General features: G+C 40.8%; 1 long non-coding RNA gene across 1 annotated transcript in view; it reads left to right on the plus strand.

The window, feature by feature from the left end:
• The window catches only part of LOC134139517 (uncharacterized), a 144,758-nt gene that overhangs the window by 10,800 nt on the left and 120,831 nt on the right, over window positions 1-13,127 (plus strand). The window contains exon 2 of the long non-coding RNA XR_009958189.1: window positions 10,419-10,504. This is a non-coding gene — a long non-coding RNA (uncharacterized LOC134139517). The remainder of the gene's footprint in view (window positions 1-10,418; window positions 10,505-13,127) is intronic.

A 13,127-nucleotide genomic window follows, 5' to 3' on the forward strand; every position in this document is an offset into this window, starting at 1 on the left:
CAGATTTCTTACAGATGGAAGTAAAATGTTTCTATCTGATTTTCTAGGTATGCAGAAATACACGTATTTCAAATGAAAATGATCCTTGCTGCTGTCGATATTCTTCAGAGGTATAATCAGCCCCTGATTCAGCAGGGTCTAACATATACCCCAGAATTAGGTCCTAGCTGATTGTGCTTTCAAAACCGAGCAAAGTAAGAAAAGCTGCCTGGTTTCCAGAAGGCCACAGTGTTGTTAAATATGTGAGAAGAACTCTTTGAAGATTGAGTGACACCTGATGTCTTGATGTTTTCTTCACAGGAAACAAGAGAAGAACATAAAAAGTGGCAATGGCTTCTTTTCCTCTTTTCTTTGCTTCTAGATCAGACTGCGCAGAATCATGAAGGGGTTATCCTAGACAGCTAATTTCTCATCATTTGAAAGCTCTATGAAATACTTCCAGCAATAGTACACATACTGAAAAGCAGAGCTTCAGTCATACTGCAAACAGTTATGAATACAGACCGGACATGCTGAATAGTCTCACTTGGGAGGAAGGAAGGGGAGGAGGTGCTGCAGAGTTGCATATGCACTTGCAGGGGTTACGGAGGTTTCATCTCTCTCTGAGGCACGAGGGCAAAGCCGGGAGGGGGTCATGAATGCTGTCTGTTGTTGAGAGTTTAAAGTCCTTTGCTGCTGCCCTTTTCTCTGTTCCATTCACATAACATAAAGGGTTATCTAAATTCTGGGTGCCAGCTACAGAGTTTATCTGATAGCCAGATGTTAGAGGGCTTACATAGGGCAGGAAGGAATGTAGGCATCATCAGCTAAATTAAACTAAGCTCATAAAAAGAGGCAATGAGGTTGTCCCTTCTTTTGTCACTTCATTCCTATTTTCTAACTACCAAGCAGCTGGATGACCTGGAAGTAAATGCTCACTGACAAAGAAATTAGTATCTAAATGACTGTTCTCTAAAAGGAAACAAGAATGTATGCGGGTTTCCGGGAAAGTTCACTTTGTACACTTGTCGCACACAGTTCCTTACACTAATATAACAAAATAATTGCTGCTTTGAGATATTTTTCTTTACTCTCCTTCAGGCTATGCAATTTTGATTAGAGGTGATTGAATAGTTTATTGCAAATTGTTTATTGGAAAAGGTTTGCTTTTTACTGTTCAGTCCAGAATAATGTATCCATTATCCAAATAATCTTCTGAATAATTTCAGTGAAAAAAACTCTTGGTCTAAAGCTTATTTTGAAACAGATTTGTCTCAGAAGAGGTAAAACCACTGAAGAGTTTTCTTCATATTCCAGACTGTAGGCTGTTTTGGAATAGATGAACAGGTCTCTTACTTTGTTTGATACTTTGACTGGCTGTTAACCAGTCTGTTATTGGTTTTCTGGTGTAAACATACTTGTGTTTTACAACATTCACTTTATGTGAGTATTCTCCACATGTCATTGAAAATGTGCTGTTTCTATAAATACCACTGCTACTAAATTCATTTGAAGTGATATTCACTGGTAAATAAATGTAGATGGTGCAAGAAGACATGAAAGAAAAATCCCTTGGGGAGGGAGTTGGGGGAGAAATCAGAGATAACATATCCTTTGGAAGTTTTTATATAAATAGATCTACAGATTTGCACATATTTAGTCACTGGAGAAGATTAAAACTTTTGATGTGCAGTTACCATTTCACATGAAAGCAAAAGGTAGTTTTCCAGTTGCATATGGTCCTTATAATTCAAGTGCTGACAATCACTGAAAACCTAATTTAATGAACATTTTATGATATCTTCAAGTGGTCTGTGGAAATTCCCCCCTCCCTTTACCTAGTTATTTATTCCCCCTTGCTGTGGTTTCATGTCCGTAGGCCCATTCCTCACAAGCCCTTCACATGCCAGCAGTTCTTGTCTCTCCTGTTTGTTCTCTGGAATCGCTCCCATCAGTACAGGCACTCGACATGCCTACGATTGCTCTGCTTTTTTCATCTCTGTCAGGATATTTGTTTAAGCAACACAATTACTTAAGAATTGGTCAGAACAACAAGGTGAACATGCTGCCAGCCTCAGTGCTTGACTCATCATCATCATCCTGTTCCTGGAAGCATGCCCCTGGCAAAACATAAATATCAGTGCCCTTCCAAATATTTGAAAGGTGCCTTTCGAAGGCCAGCCACAGGTCGAGGCTTCCTGATATCGTGCCTGATTGCTGCTTGCTTGATAGGTCTGGCTGCTTTTTGTCTCTATCGCCAGCTCGTCCAGTTTCAGTGCTTTCTGACTCCACAGGTCGAGCACCAGCCCTCAAGAGGATAACTGTTCTCCGCAGCCTTTTCTCTAAGGTCCTGTTTTATTTTGTTCTTAACAAGGTTTGCTTTTTCTTGGAAAAGTGAGCCATGAGGTCCCTGGGGACTGTCACCAAGTAGTATCACTCCAGTCTTCCTCTTGTCTGTCTTATGTAGAGATGATTCATGATACAAGGTTGAAAGGGCAGGTGGCAGCAGACCTTGAAGGACATGGATCACTTTTCTGCTGTTGGTTAGCATGTTGCCCTGAGAGAAATGCCTGTTCCCCCTTTTCTTCACTGATCTCTGAGGGAAGTAAGAAAGGTGCAATAATTAGCATAGGAAAAAGGGTTCAGCAGGGAAAACTGGCCAAGCATGTTAGGATGAGCATAGGAAGCTGAGAGATGAGAGGGGAAGGAGAAGGGGGAGGCTATTGGTTCTCTGAATAACCTTAGGACAATATGGTTGCATATAATAATTTGCCAAGGAAACAGTTGCAGCGCTCCACACAGGTTGTGTAATGTTGCAGAGATGATGATTTCATGAGGATAACAGTTTTCCCTGTGATAGCTGTCAGAGGTTGTACCCGACCGCTATCTCCAAAATCCTCTCTCAGAGCCTCTCAGGCTTTTCCACTTGATCCGGACAGGTATGAATTCAAAAATTCAATAGTCTTTCACCAGGAATCATTCTACGACCGTTTTTTTCTTTTTTTAAGAAAGAACAAATGGAGGCTTTATGCACCTCCGTGTGCCATGGTTCTCAACTATCCCATACCAGAGCTGAGCATGAGGAACTGGCTTAGTATTACCACTAGGCAAGATTGAAAACAACTCGTTAGTATTAAAAAGGACACGGGGAACTGTGCAGGAGCAGATCATGCCAGACGTTTTCCCCAGGAACTGTGATGTGCTTAAGGTCTCTTCTGTTGCTTTTGGAGGAGAGGGAGGGAAGTGTTCTTTGATGGCTACATTTTAGATGAGGAATCTGTCTTGTCTAGGTGGCCTTGTTTTATCAGACTTGTAATTCTGGATACCTACTCAGTACACTTGCAGTCAGAACCGATTTTGCTCTGACCTGGCCTGAAGCCATACGAGCACAGCTACTGAGGCTGAGATAGGGAGCTTGGCAGAGAGGCATGATCCTGAGCTGTCACACCAGATCAGATCAAAGTTGGTATAGCCCTATAACCTGTCTCTGACAGCGGCTAGGAACAGCTGCTTATATGCAAGTAAGGGAGCTTGTACAGTGTAATCCTTCTGTGCTTGCAGCAAGCAGCTGTGCAGGGTTTTCTGAGCCACCTTGTACAAGAAGCACCAGTAAGCCTGTCCATCATGAACTTGCCTCATCTCTGTGAGACCAGTTTGGCCTCCATAACACCTTGTGGCAGTGAGTTTCGCAGTTCAAGTTATGCTCCGTGTGGAAAGAAGGAATCATTTTACTAGCTTGGTTTTATTGGTCTGAATTTGGACATATCCTTTCCCTCTTTTGGTTAAATTAATGATGCTATAAATGCAATTAGCAGAGATTTGTTAAATCTGGAGAGAAAAAAGTGTGAAAGTGACCCTAAAAATATTTCAGAGAAATTTCCTGGCAAAATGGCATGCAATTAAAGACCACAAGTTTTTCACATCTGTGTCCTTTCAATGAACACAAGTGTAAAAATCCAGCACTCTGACTGCAGGTTTTACATGAAGATTTTCAAAGAAAGCTACACTAATTTAAATACTCATTTCCCAGTGAAAATTCCAGATACAGAACAAAGATTTTTAAGGGCAGTAACTGCTCTTGAGTATATTAAAATATATTTCTTTTTAAGAGTGTTTCCTTAAATGCACTATGCTTGTTCTTGGAACTCGTATTTCCTTTTTTTTGTTGTTCTCTTCCTCATTCCCCCCACCCCAGCTCCAAAAAATAACGTGCTTCTAGTGCTTCTTAACTAGTACGTCTTTGTTAAAGTGCTATGAAATACAGAGTACAGAAGACATGAAATAAGTGCATGATGAGATAGCTCATGGCTGTCTGGGGTGTGGTAGTGAGGTTCTGTACAGTGTTTTTCTAAGTTTAGCTCAGTAGTTAAACAGAGTGGCATCTCTTCACTCAGCTTACACAGGAGTATGAACTCAAGCCTGAGAAAATCATTCCAAAATTTCCAGCATCTCGTTTATGAGATGCTTTACTTCCCTTAATGCAGAGCATTGCTCGGTATTCTTGTTTGGTTCTCTAATCATAAGGTTGCAGTCCCTGCCTTTCTCACCTTTATTTAAAATTGATCTCTTGTCTAGATTCATTAGAAGGTCTCATCTGACACCTTTCAGTGTTCACTAACCTTCCCTTTTTCTCCCCATTTTACCAGCTTTGGCAGATTTGTTTCATCTGCTGCCCCACTAATCCGGCTTGTCCCAAGACTGAGGGTATGAAACATGAAAACTCACACAGCACCACGTTCTCTTTCTGATTTCAACATGCCCTATTTGTTGCATACCACCCACACTATCATTACCTATGCATTTATATGTACCTTGTAAAGTTGCATCTCTTGTGAATGCACAAGATATATGTTTCACTTAGCATATCTTTGTTTTATTTCAAATATAAAAAATGCACTAGCTCTAAATGAAAGCTTTAGCCAAGACAGTTATCCAACTTAATTCTTTTTTTTTTTTTTTTTTTTTTTTTTTTTTTGCTTTCTCAAAATACATATAAGTAGGTATGGTTTGATCATTTTAAACATTATTTCAAACAGCTGAAAGTATTTTGCTCTTGTTTCCAAGAATGTAACTCCAGAGACCAAGCATGGACATTTTCCAGCTCAAAAGATAAATATTTTGGAAAATTACAACCCTATATTTTACAAAAGGCTCACTAAACCTGACTAACACATTGAGTTCTTCTAGACACCAGGTTATGATGACTCAAAATATGCTGTCATAAAAATTACAGAGACTCCTGTGAGTCATTATACAGTGGGCATCTTTCACCCCATAATGTTCTGTAGGCTCCTGTTTTGTTTAAAGTATAAGCTCTGTTGAGAAATGAGCTGAATGGCTAAGCCTTTGCTCTAGTATTCCAAGTCCAGACTTCACTTTCAAACAAGTAAACGTCGGTTATTTCTTAATGAAAACTGTAGTCACTCAGCAATTCTGACTGTCAACTTATTTTAAGCATTTAAATATAGTTTTAGTTTATGCTTCCGCAAGTAAAGGTTCTGATTGCCATTAAAAACAAAGCAGAAATAAATCACAGCCCAAAACCTGACAGGCTCCCAGGTCTGCTCATTTTGGCCAGAATAGATGTCTGATACAGCTTTGTAATATTTAAGGTGTAGACATCACAAATAGTTTTTCATGCAGATATTACCATGATTTCAAGCCTAGAGTTGACTCGAGCAGGGAGCCCTTCTGATTTCCATACAACTGCTCAGTAAGTAACATTCGCCTTTAGACTATAGATGTGACGGATTCTGGTTCCTGAGAGATTTTCCTTTTCTTCACTTGATTAGGGTCAGCCTGCTTTTGAAACTGAAAGGTATGGAAAGAGTAAGGCTTTTGAGCAATAAGTTGTTCTTCTAAAAGAGAAATAAGGTGGGGAGGGGAGGGTAACTGCTACAGAAATGTTTAAGTCTTTCCAATAACTACCTCATGAAGCAGTTTGTTGACCCCTGAGCATGCAGTTCTCACTGGCAGGTGATAATTAATATTCACTGAATATTGGCTTCACTTGCATTACACTTCCTTGTTATCCAGCACTCCTGAGAGAGAGCTGGCAACAGCTCAAAAGAACAAAACAGGGTTCTGGTAGCAGCTTGTGTTCTTGGCTGCGTGTAAATGATTAAATATTTAATTTTCTATAAGAGCCAATGAAGAGGACAGATTCCTTCTTACTCACATCAGGAATTATCACCTGAGGTTACTCTGTCAACTTAATTTTTGTCCAGGCAGTCAAGACTCTACCTTTTCAGCTGACTGGTCTATACCCTCTGTGAATATAGCAGGTGATGTTTAGTGGAAATTTGTGTCTTTTTCTCTCCATTGTTATGGCTGGCCTACTTAAATACCAGCAGCAGAGTAGGGTTAGGGGTTCGATTTATAATTTATTGTCATATATTAGAGCTATCATTTTTGAAAGTTATTTCTTAAACAAATATCTTTGTTACTATGTGTCTTAAAACAAAAGGAATAATTTAATTTGGATTTAGGGGTGATCAGAAGAATGGGAAGAAATCTGAGGCTTTCACATGTGCATTATCACAATGAAGTTCCCATGTATGACAATGACAAATTGTATAACATAATGTGATGTACAGTAAGATGAAAAGCTAAACACAGATGAAGCAATATAATGGCAGGAAGGTTCATTCTTCTGCACAGATACAAAAGATCAAGAGGAGCTCCAGAAGGGGTAGCCCAACAGGAAATGGCTAGTATGGAAGAAAGAGTTCTGCAAGGAACCAGCCCAAATTTTATGTCATGGAACTCTCATGCTCTGTTTCCAGGCAATTTTGCAGTAGAAGCAGCAAGACCTGATATCATATGAATATAAGACTTGAGTCCACTCTAATCACTCAAGCTCCCTGTGGTCCTTCCTTTCACCATTTCCTTGAAAAATTTTCGTGTTATGGCAATTGGTGCTGTGGCTGGTTCCAAGCGCTGCGCGTGCCCATTGGCTGAAGGTGCTGGTAAGCCGCAGAAATCAGACAGCTGTTGAGCTCCCAAAGCAGTCTTTCCATTGGTCATCGATTTTCAGGAAACCTGCAGCTACTTCACATCCTGGAGACTTTTATCCCACTGACAAGTTTGGTTGAAACTGGCCAATAGTGCTTTATTACGGAGGGAATGATAAGGAGACTGGCAGACAACACGATCCCTTACGCCTTGCTTCCTTTGGAAACCAGCTGAAAATAGCACAATGATGAATAGAGCTTAACTGAGAGGCATGTTACAGAAGAGAACTGATGGAAAGTGAAACAAATGTGACTATCCCATTGTTATTTCATGTCTTGAATAGCAGCAATGCTCTCTCAGAATATTTCTAATGATTTGCTTATTTGAAACAAAGTGTGCAGATGTATCTCCTTATCCAGAACTAACTGTTCTCAGTGAAAATTAATATCTTGGTAATTTTAAACCCTAAAAATCCCCTGAGGATTCCAACAGTGCTGGGATGCTGTCCAATAGTGTCTTAATCCTCTTTTCCTTCTTGCAAGTATCCCAAAGATAATAATTATGTATTCTATTTAAATAAACAGAAGTACTGCTTTCAGTGCTCCTGACAACTATCAAAGCATTCATGTGAGTTCATGATCTCTGGGCTTCCTAGCTGGAGAGGTATTTAAGAGGTCTAACAACAAGAAAGCAGGTCCAACAATGAGAGAGCAGAGGAGAAACACACTATATCACAAAGGAAACTGGCAGCATAAATGATTCTATGGAAAAAAACATTATGGGTAGGAAGAAGGTGATCAGGAGTAGTCAGCCTGCATTCACCAAGGGGAAATCCTGCTTAACCAATCTGATAGCTTTCTGTGATGGAATGACTGGCTGAGTAGATGAGGGGAGAGCAGTGGACGTTGTGTACCTTGACTTCAGCGAGGCTTTTGACACTGTCTCCCATAACATCCTTCTAGAGAAGCTCAGGAAGTGTGGATGAGACGAGTGAACAGTGAGGTGGATTGAGAACTGGCTGAAAGGCAGAGCTCAGAGGGTTGTCCTCAGTGGCGCGGAGTCTAGTTGGAGGCCTGTGGCTAGTGGAGTCCCCCAGGGCTCAGTACTGGGTCCCATCCTGTTCAACTTCTTCATCAATGACCTGGATGAGGGGACAGATGCCTCCTCAGCAAGTTTGCTGATGATGCCAAGCTGGAAGGAGTGGCTGACACACCTGAGGGCTGTGCTGCCATTCAGAGAGACCCAGACAGGCTGGAGAACTGGGCGGAGAGGAACCTCATGACGTTCAACAAGGGCAAGTGCAGAGTCCTGCACCTAGGGAAAAATAACCCTAGGCACCAGGACAAGCTGGGGGCTGACCTGCTGGAGAGCAGCTCTGCAGAGAAGGACCTGGGAGTGCTGGTGGATGACAGATTGACTATGAGCCAGCAATGTGTCCTTGTAGCCAAGAAAGCCAAAGATATCCTGGGGTGCATTAGGAAGAGTGTTGCCAGCAGGTCAAGGGAGGTGATCCTGACCCTCTGCTCAGCCCTGGCCACATCTGGAGGACCGTGTCTAGTTCTGGGTTCCCCAGTATGAGAGAAATTTGAGAAAACAAAAGTGATTTCATACTGGTAGAGTCCTCTAGGATTTTGCAAGACCATATATACCCTGAGTTGCTTAATGGCGTAACACAAAATCTCCTGTGGTTTAGTTTGATTTCAAATTCAGTAGACATTTAGGAGAAGCATTGGAGATATGATTCTCAAACAAAAATAAGTATTTACAAACAGGTATTTCTAAAACAAGTAGTAATTGCCTTATACAGAGAAAGGAATTACACTGGAATAAGAGAAAAGTCATCATGCCAGTGTGTGATGAAAAGAGACATTAGATGAGAGTGTTTTATCCCTGAAGTTTAAGTTTCTGACGGAACTTTCAGCATAGCAATAAAAAGATAGAAAGGTGTAAGGAAATTGATTTATTTTTAAAGAGTCAGTGTATCCATTAACTTTGCCTAATGGTGATTAAAACCATTGCAAAACACATGTGAGTAGCTGTGAGTCTTGCAGTAAGTCGTCTTAGTGCACAGGCTTCACTTTCAGACAGGTGACATATGAGCTGTGAAGCTGTTAGAGTTTGGTGTCACCATGGTGCAGTGGGAAAGGACCACAAACTTACTGCTTTGGCAGGATGTCAGCCCAAATGACTCACCCTGACACACACATGCGTGTGCACGCACCTATACACACACGCGCGCGCGCGCGCACACTGTGTGCAAGTAACTGGAAACATGGAGAAAGCTTTACACAGCTGTAGATCATTGCCGATCTCAACGTCTCTGGCCAAACGTAAAACTTACAGGAATGCCTTATATGTGTGTTTTCTGTATCAGTGAAAACACTTTAATTTAACATTTAGACTTGTAAAGATTGTGAAGATTTTAGTTAGTTCTGCTTGGTTATTTGAATGAGAATAGAAAAAAAATGAAAGTGAATTCACTTTCTATTCATAATAGTGCTCTGTACTTTTATAGGTCCTATCCAGAGGCTGAAAAAGATTGATTAATTCTTGACCACAATCCTCCCCTGATCATAACAGACAGATTATGTTGATTACATTTCACAAAAGGAGAAAATGAGGTCCTGCACAACAACAGATATTAGCAGAACAGGCCACCTCATCATTTATTGATGATATGTTCAGAATATGCAACTTCATAGAACCAGCTGCAGGTGCAAAGAAGCAAAGAAGCAAACCTCCTGTCCCCAAAGTTTCTTTCCTCTCCCCACTCCACCTCTATCAGTCAGTCAAAGTCCATTACTGGTTATCCCCCTACAGCTATTCTTAGGTACAAATGAAAGCATTAATTCTGTAATAACAGACACACACCAGGTATTTAGAGAGGCATGGTTTTCAGAATTTGAAAGGGACTTGATGGGGTTCTGCTATCAAAACTAATCGGATTCCAAATAGGAGTTACGTACCTGATTTCACTTTGCTTCCCAGAAAACTCCAAGGCATGTCTATTATTTGCATTGTGTATTTGTTTGTGGATGCAAAAATACCGACGTAAATTATTCCTATCAAGAGAAAAATTCAGTCTTTGGAAATGTCAGCACTTTGAACATGAAGCTGATAGATAAGATTCCCTAGGTCATGTAGAACATTTGAGGAATCCTGAAGATGATATTTTTGAGCAACGTATGTAACATGCACGTCACTGGCTCTTGTATTTAAATTTTCATAGAACTGTAATTGGCTGACTTTCATGCAAATATCCCTTGAAAACCTCTTACACTGTCTCCTGACTCAGGCTTGCTTATGCAATACGAATTCCCCCTCTTCCCATCATGAGACTATTTTATATAGAAGTGTTTGTGTGTTCTGCCCAGCTGTATGTGTTGGAATAAGTTGCCAGACAGAGCCATTCCAATGAAATCATTTGACTGTTATTTGAAAGGCTGAAATTTCACCCACTTCATAATTTATTTTACTCTCTCCAGAGCCAGTCCATCACTTACCCACTGGAATGCGTTGCCAGCTGTCACAGCACACTTGCATTCGTTGGCTAGCGAACCTTCAAGGTCTGGTAAGCTGTCCCAATAAGAAGAAAAAATTGGCTGATGAGTTTGTGTTTCTTCACAACAGCTTCCTTACTTGTTTACCAGGAATGAACAAAATCCTCTTTCCCATACACTACAACAGCCAAAAACCTGCTTGCTGTCCCTGATCCCTTTCAGATAGCACCCAAGAGTCTCTTGCAGGCCTCTGCATCTGTGTGAGCTCAGGAAGCATCAAGCTTTCATGTCTGTCCATGTTGTGGTGGTTTTTTTCCCAGCTTGAATGAGAAGCATTAGTCTCTATGAAATAGAATACTCCAACTCCTCTAGAGAGAGAGCCTTAATCTGACCTAGAGAAGATGAGTAGTCATAGAAGAAGTGGTGAGGAAGCACAAATGGGAAAGGAAAAGAAAGAACTCTCTATGCACCAGTCAAAAGGAGATTGGTGGTGACTGGCACCTCAGCTTTCCAGTCTTTTCCAAGCTGTGTCTTGGCCACTTGGAACCTCTCTCCCCCTTTAGAGGTTACAATCACCATCTTTGTATTATAGAAGAGGGTTATTTATCGTGTTCTTGCTAATAGTATGGAGAAATTTGTTTGATGATGGTGTTGAACAGAATGAGTTTCTTCTGCGTGCATGTGTTTTTGTTACAGTATCATGAGGACATAGTTTATAAGCAGCAGAAGGATTTGGAAATTAATATCATTAATATGTAGGCACAGTGAGTGTATAGTAACATTATCACCAAAGCCCGGAGGTATGCTGAGTGTTTTACCTGTGGACCTCATGCCTGTGGAAGAGCAGGGCAGAGAAGAGGGGGAGAGGAGGAGGTTTTGAAGAGGTGGTCTGTACCCTTTGAGGAGCCAGAGGGGATTTGTGCTCAGTTCTGGGTACTCTGTCTATGCTGGGCACGTATAAATATCTGTTTAAATCCAGTCCTGTGTTTGTCCTTCATTCTTCTACCACTCCAGATAGATTTGGTCAGATTCAGGCATTCTTGCTCTAAATACAGAGCTTTTGATCTTACCTCAACTCTACTCTCATAAGGAGGCTGATAGAAAACTGTTGGCCTTCATTTGTGATTTTCAGAAGATTAATGGTAACTGGTCACCACCTCATTTATTTGCAAGAGTAGCTTAAAGGGAGCACTGGTTTCTTCAAAGGAATTGGCAACAGGTTACATGCTACATATAATCTCCACCAGCTGCAAATGCAGCTATCTGATATCTTATACTTCAGTTATGCGATTGTATCTATTTGTCTTTTTCTTTGGTGTTTTTCTTAGATATTAATATTTCTAAGTAATTTTCTGAAAAAAGGCCCCACTCCCCCCTATTTCCCTCTGTGTATATCTGAGACTGCTCATTTCCCCTTTAACCATCGCTTTCTGATTTCTTTGTGTAATCCTCCCACTCAGCCCATTCTGCAATTTGATAAAAGACTCATTTCCAGGCTGCAGCTTTCTAAATGATGTTCTTTAGTAGTTAAACATAAATCTCCAAGCTTGTTTTGCTGTTTTTCTATGAAATATAAAATATATTACTCTTCTGTTCTTGTTTAAGCTGCAAAAGGGTGTCATCAAAACATTATGTCAGGTGGTTGAACTTCTTCATCTTTTATTAGTCTCAATATATTTGCTTTCTTTAATATATGTTATCAAAAGCTGTGTTTACATTTTTGTGTCTTTCAAGTTGCCCATAGTGCTTTTATTCTGGGAAGGAAGGAAGGAGGAGGCATCCCTTCCTCTCGAAAGAGGAGCAGTGTTAGCTTGGGGGCAGCTGTGTTTCTGAAAGCCTAGTTTAATTTCTGAAAACCAGACTTTTTAGTGGATGGACTATTACAGGCAGAGGCTCGTTCTAGTGATAAGGCTCTTTTAGGGGCGGTTTTGAAAAGCAGTCTGTTTTTAATATCACTACGCACCTGTGTCCTTGAGGCTTATTATGCATAAGGGAAGCAAAGAGCAGAGGAGAAAGCAGTGGATATGGGTTCATCCTGGAGGGAGAGGGAATGCCTGTTAGCAGAGCTGGGCAGAGCTGGCTAAGTGAGCTGTGCTATTTTGTTCCCTTTCTAATTATCCTTGGTCAAAAATGTTGTTTTTGCATATTTCAGAGAGAGTTCGATTCTTTCTTTACAAGCTATGGATGTCTCTAATTCTGTAAAAAACACCTTAGCGTGAGTCATTTTTTCTGACTCAGTTATTTCTTGGCCACTGGCAGGCATAGGAGAGAGATGTCACATGCAGTGCTAGTTCAAAAGCCTCAGAGCTATTCCTGCCCATCTTTGGTGATGAAAATAGGAGGTAAGAGAAAGTGAAGCTTAAAGGCACTGATGGAATATATCTCTCCCTTCCCAGTGAGCACCCTATGCTTTAAATGTTGGTAAAGCCCCAACAAAGCACCCTAAAAAAAGGAGGAGGGAATAGTTCCTGCATTTTCCAAGAATTTCAGAAATAAAACATGCAGCAAAATTTTCGTGGGTGGGTTCTGTTAGCTGGTCCCTGCTACCTGGTAGATGCACATGTGTGTTTAGACCATTAGTAAATGGTCTCTGGCACTGGCTGCTGAGACTCCCTGTGCCTTCTGTGGAATTTTTCCATCTTTGGCCCACCGTCCTTATATTTTAAAAAAAACAAAAAGCCAAACAGACAGAAC

Source organism: Rhea pennata, chromosome 4 (assembly GCF_028389875.1).
Source record: "Rhea pennata isolate bPtePen1 chromosome 4, bPtePen1.pri, whole genome shotgun sequence".
Lineage (NCBI taxonomy): Eukaryota > Metazoa > Chordata > Aves > Rheiformes > Rheidae > Rhea > Rhea pennata.